This window comes from Mytilus trossulus, chromosome 9 (assembly GCF_036588685.1).
Source record: "Mytilus trossulus isolate FHL-02 chromosome 9, PNRI_Mtr1.1.1.hap1, whole genome shotgun sequence".
In the NCBI taxonomy this organism is placed as follows: domain Eukaryota; kingdom Metazoa; phylum Mollusca; class Bivalvia; order Mytilida; family Mytilidae; genus Mytilus; species Mytilus trossulus.
Window position 1 is genome coordinate 61,945,437 of NC_086381.1, and position 6,774 is coordinate 61,952,210.

Genomic DNA, 6,774 nt, shown 5'->3' on the forward strand with positions numbered 1-6,774 from the left:
TGAGGAAATGTGTTATGCGTATTATTACAGAACCATTACTTTTTGAACTATTTGAATTGTACGTATGATCCATAGGAAAACTAACTTTCAATCTTTTTCAATCAAAATTTTCTATAAAAAATGAATTTTTAATGTCCTGTCTTTCATCCCAAATGACTATATTTGCAAGAACGATTGTTCTCCCCCTGAAAATATACATGTATTCTCATGGCAAATTATGAACCAGACGACAACCAAATAACGTCTAATTGAATAACAGAATCTTAAGAATAAGATCTAGTGACGTTGCTGCCATAAGAGTGATGTATATAGTGCTATATATAATTGTGACACATTCATCATGTTCATTGTAAATAGTGATTTATGTAAAGCTCTGATTTCTAGACTGGGCTATTCTCTTTATTTCGAGCATTAACAGTAATATTAGGTTTTCAATATGATGGAGGTTTTAGGTCCAAAACACATTAGACTGAAGCAACACTGAATATATTATTGGTCGAAACCTGCATTACGTTATGCTTATATAATTTTGAAAAATGATCTTGACTAATAGCATCGCGTGATAAAGGATGGATTCAAAACAGTGACTGATACTCCATAGTATTTGGCATTATTAAACTAAATCGTATCGAAGGTACCAGGATTATAATTTAGTACGCCAGACGCGCGTTTCGTCTACATAAGACTCATCAGTGACGCTCATATCAAAATAGTTATAAACCAAACAAATACAAAGTTGAAGAGCATTGAGGATCCAAAATTCCAAAAAGTTGTACCAAATACGGCTAAGGTAAGTTTTGCCTGGAAAAAAACATCCTTAGTGTTTCTAAAAATTCAAAGTTTTGTTAACAGGAAATTTATAAAAATGACCACATTATTGATATTCATGTAAACACCGAAGTTTTGACTACTGGGCTGCTGATACCCTCGGGGACGAAACGTTCATCAATCAACTAAAACGTTTTGGTAGACATAAATGTTAAAACTATTATTTGTAGAATCTCATGCTACCATGGACTATACATAAAAATGGTATACAAAAGAAAAACTAAACTGCCAACATTACATTGTAACCCTTTCGAATTTCACTCCTTTCATATCGTTGCATTGTTTGAGAGCACACTTTAAAATTTGAAAAACAAAATATCATTATAAAAAATCATGGTTCTTGAATATCTTTAAATCTTATTAACTTAGTTACACATTTATTAAGTTCACGAATCGACAGTTGGCGTACCCTGGACTGAATATATGAATATTTTATAATTTCCTTTACAAACATGATGTTGATGCTAGTGGAACCCAAACAAATCTTGAATGGTTCATTTTATAGGATTTATATGTCATCAGATAGTGTATAATGTTAACAAAATCAGTAGTACAAAATTACAGTAAGTGTACCTTAAAATGTAACATCAAACCAAATATCATGACCCTGTTAGCTTGATCTACATGTATGTAAAAAATCGCCAAAAAACTCAATACTCTTTAACTTTGTATTTGTTTGGCTTTTTAACTATTTTGATATGTACGTCACTGATGGGTCTTATGTAGACGAAACGCGCGTCTGGTGTATTACATTATAATCCTGGTACCTTTGATAACTAATTAGTCCATCTGCTCCTTCAAGTTATATACAAATTGTAAGCCATCCCAGTTCCGAGGATTAATTTATAAACATCATGATTCAGGATACGTGTAAATTGACTATGAATTATTCAATAGATTAGCAAACATTGTTCATAAAATGATATATAGCTGCTTTATTCGGTTAGTGTAAAATGATCAAATCATCTCTCTTATGTCTAAAATGTGTCAACATTCATTTATGTTCTTTGTTTCTTTAGGAATAATCGTAATCTTGATCACGTACACAGACACGAGAGCTATACAACTTAGTTTCTGTCATCATAACTCAATATATAACTATTATAAACGGAGACAGACAAATGCCGACAAGAACCTAAATTTTGAAAAAGTGAATTTTGCATCTGTTTATAATTGATAAAGCAGATATTTGCTTCAATATGTCAGCTTAAAATCATTGATATTGAGTTCAGAAAACTAAATATTGTTGTTCTCTTGTTTTGGACTGAGGCAGAACAACCAAAACATTTAGGCATTTTAGAAAAAAAAGACTTGCGCTCATTCAAGACTAACAAATGAGGCTCTCTGAAAAACATCTAGATGATATTATTGGATATTTATTCTGATGCAGGGTTTTATATACATATAATTGTACTTTCGAAGGAACTTAAACCAATTCTGTATAAAATTGCATACAGCAAGGTAAAACAAAACATCTACCGCACTCATAAGATATTTCATAATTGGATGTATTTCTGATTTTATTTGAAGTGATATTATTTCCAATGTGTCAATAACAATTATGTATTTATATCATTAATGATCTAATAATTGAAAACGTAACAAAACAATTGTACATCCAGAATGCAATGACCATATTCATACCATCATAAAATTCACGCAAAAGCTGATTCAAAAGAAATCAAGGTTTCATCATGAAGACAGAGGGTCATTCGTATGTCAAGGATTGACTTAAAATCGACATGAAAAGTAGATTTGTCTTAATGTCTCTGTAGTTATCTACTAATTAGGGCTTGAATTATACGGTATATTGGAAAAAATTATAGAAGAAAATGTCTTATTACAAGCTACAATAAAACAGGAATCGTAAAAGATGAAAAGATCAATCTGTCCTTATAAAAAAGGAAACAACACATTTCACATTTAAATATAGAAAATATATAAAACTACATGACAAAATGTAAGTCAGTTTTACTACAAATTAAAACAAAGAGCACTTTTAACAAATAACTCACACATGAAGTCCGAAGTGGCGAAGAAAATTGAGAAAATCTATTAAAGGGAAGAAGCGATGCTTATTTTATATGGATGTGTAAATATGCACAAATGATCGGCTAGAATGGAAACGTTTAATCACATGTCTTGCGAAGAGAGTGCCAAACAAAAAACATAATCAATCAATCAATTGTTCAGCCATGCATGCATGTTTTGGTGCCATGTGTTTAATTGAGAATCCATGACCTCCATTTCTGGATGAACGGATCCCATTCGAAGGGGAGCGGCCATTTACAATTAATTTTATTTTAAAAAAATGGTATTAATCCATAATCGAGTTGATGTGATGTATTTGTAGAGCCTTATTCCATTACACTATTATGATATCTCTGGAACATTTCAAAATGCCAGTTATGGAAAATGGTATTATCTAGCGGTAATGACTCTTGAGATGGATTTTAAGGTGTATTTAGTATAATATAGTCTACTGAAATGACTTTGCAAATCTATGGTTTATAAATAACATGTTCTTTTGTGATGACCGTTTAAAGACCTATAAATTCTTATAACTGTTCACCGGTCATTAAACTACGTCCATCAACAAATGTCAAATTCCGAGAGAGCAAATTTCTAAATGATGAGTAGTCGATATTTTGACATTTTTACTAGCTGTATTTAATATACTGTTTAAACTAATTTTAGAATACTGTTCTTTTAATGGTTCTTCCGTAATGCAACTTATCGTAAATTCAAAATCAAATACATATTTTGAAGCACTTATCAACACAACAAAAAAGGATGCAAAGTAGATACAAAATTCGAGCAAGGAATTACAGCTGTGCCTTAGGAAGATATATTCTTTAACTATGATAAATGTCTTAATCTTTTAAGTAAATTTTAATCAAAACAATATCGGAATTGTCATGTCAAGATCTTAATACTGGAAGTTGGTGCCAGTCTCATATTTTTCTTTGATAGCATTCGAAGTTATGTTCATATTCAGACCTATTGAACCGATATTATTAACTGATTGTCTAAGTTATGTCTTTCTATTGTTCAGAAAATTATACCATAGAATTGCGTTGGCCTATGGTGTAATCGTATACAATTGAGAATAAAAATGGGGAATGTGTCAACGAGTAGAGCAGGAAACAGCACAACAGCACCAATGGATCTTCTACTAATCACGAACTTGGATGTTTGCTTTAGCTGGTCTCCTGAAAAATGTTGATCAGCAAAGAAGTACAATACAGTAAACTCCGATACATAAGTGCCAATGAAAACGCAACACTTTTGTTTAAAAAAAAAATCTTATAATTTTATTTTATTTATATTAGAACTTTGTACAGTTGGTTAAAAATGACTATAAGACAATTGTCGACAACTTTACGGTTGAGGGATTTTTTGAACAAATTTAAATGCGAAGTAAGGGTAACTTTGAACGGACATACAATGAGTTCACCGTTTATAAACCTACGCACCATTTTCACGATTTTGTCATTTAAAGCTTGGCTAATGTCATGCATTTTTCCGCCCATATTGTTAGGAAACTGCAATAAACATGAGTTAATGCCAGGACTTTCTGACAACCAGCGACATGCAGTTTCGGGCATGATCCAATGAAGCCTTTCACAGCATACAATTACGAGAAGACTGAAGTTGTAGCCTCTACAATAACCCAAATCGTTCACAAATTCAACAAAAATGAATCATTTAATGATAAGCCACATCCCGAGGTACAAAAATCAAGAAACGATCAGCCAGACCGATACATTTGGTCTTAGACATATCCGATATTGACTGTAAAAAGGTCACGAGAGTTCAATGGTGGTCAAGGTAGATCCTTTGGAGTAATTTCAGTAAAGCACCATTTGCGCAGAGATTGTTAAAGAGCACCAAAGTCTTTCCTTAGTGACATCTAAACGGCCGTCAGCTGTAAACATCCAATTCTGTAGACCAAACAATCATTCATTATGTACCAAAAACCGTCAGTGGTTGTAACATAGACATTGGACACCCATTTTGGCCAAATGTCACGTGTTTCGCCCGATTTTGGTCCGATCGAGCAAATTTTGCATCAAATTAGACATGGTTAAGACGATGACAACCACCACCAATATCATAAAGTCAGCTTGAGTACGCTTTGCGGGACAAGTGGAATAACCTTCCTCGAGATCACATTAAACGTCCGGGATGATCAATTCCACGGCGCTGTCGAGATTGCGCTGCACAACGGAGTTGTAACATGTTTTGTGAGGACTGTGAGTTGATGATTCGACATTGGATGTTGCGTTTACCTAAAGCGTCTAAAAGATGACAATGAAACATTTTTGGTTGATATCGATCTGTTGTTAGAATGTCAATTTTCAAAAACAATTTATTTTGAAAGATTATCATTTCTAATTTAAATTTTATTTTTGAAAAACCAAGTGTTGCGTATTCATTGGCACTCAGTATATAAATAAAAAAGGAATTAACAACACACTGAGTATGGCTTCCTCTGTCTACTAATATTAATGAAAGAGTTCTCTTTCAATGCATTTGTTTTCATTCATAGTATTGAAGTGTGAGTTGTATTTGATCATTATACATAGCATGTATAAAGTTTGAGGATGAACACGGCTACGGCCATTTAAAATTTTGACAAAAAACATCTAAAAAGTGACGTTTTTTGGAATATTTGATTGATTTTTCACATTTCAGCTTGAATCGGAGCGCTTTTGGATACTACATCAGTGAAAATGTTTCACATGAACTAATTGCATCTATTGAAATACACACTTAAGTGTTTAAAAAAGTTTCGAACATCATTCTGTGTTTTCCTATTTGTCCCTGTTAGATTTAAACTGTAAGAAAAACACATTGTGCAACATTTATCTTTGTTTCAAATAAAAAGATACTAATCTTCAGATTACATTTTGTTGCACAAGGAAAATAAAAACCATCAATGAAAGCAAACCAATCATGTGTTCAATCTTTTTTCCCTGTGTTAAAAGCTCAAGTAACCTCAGCCTCAGCTCTCCGAAATATTTTATAAGAACACAAAAATAAAATTGTGCTTTGAAACGCTCAACATATACGTTCCTGACTAAAGAAACTTCTAACTACAATGTAATGTAGGATTTTTTTCCCTGCCACTGTCAAATGCAATTTAATCTAGTTAGGTTAATTTATTTGTATTACATCAAAAACAGTCATTTCGAGGCTCATGTTATCTACATGCAATGATGATATGAAGTTAATGTTAAAATATTGTTTGATTGACATCTTGTTATAATTGACAACTGCATATCGTTTGTAAATAAAATCATGATGGACACCAGGATTACAATTTTATTCACACGTCAGACGCGCGACTCACTCACAAAAGACCCACCAGTGACGCTCCAATCAAAACATGTTTAGATTGAGTTAAGCCTGCTAATTGATATTTATCGAGTGTTTTTCTATGTTGTGATGTTATGCTATTGTTTCAGAAAAAGGGAGAAGGTTTGGTACCATTAAAACGTGTAAACCTGTTGCAAATTTGTGCACCTGTCCTAAGTCAGGAATCTGATGTACAGTAGTTGTCGTTTGTTTATGTAATTTATACGTGTTTCTCGTTTCTCGGTTTTTTATATAGATTAGACTGTTGGTTTTTCCGTTTGAATGGTTTCAGACTTGTAATTTTGGGGCCCTTAAAGCTTGGTGTTCGGTGTGAGCCAAGGCTCTGTGTTGAAGGCCGAACATTGACCTATAATGGTTTATTTTTTTAAATTGTCATTTGGATGGAGAGTTGTCTCATTGGCACTCAAACCACATCTTCCTATATATATTTTGAGGTCAAATAAAGTACGAAGTGGAAGACCACAGAAGACCGATAATTCCTAAAAGTTTTGACAAATAGAGCTAAGGTAATCTGAGGTAGAAAAGCATTCGATGGGGTTAATAGTTAAATATATAGCTAGTCTG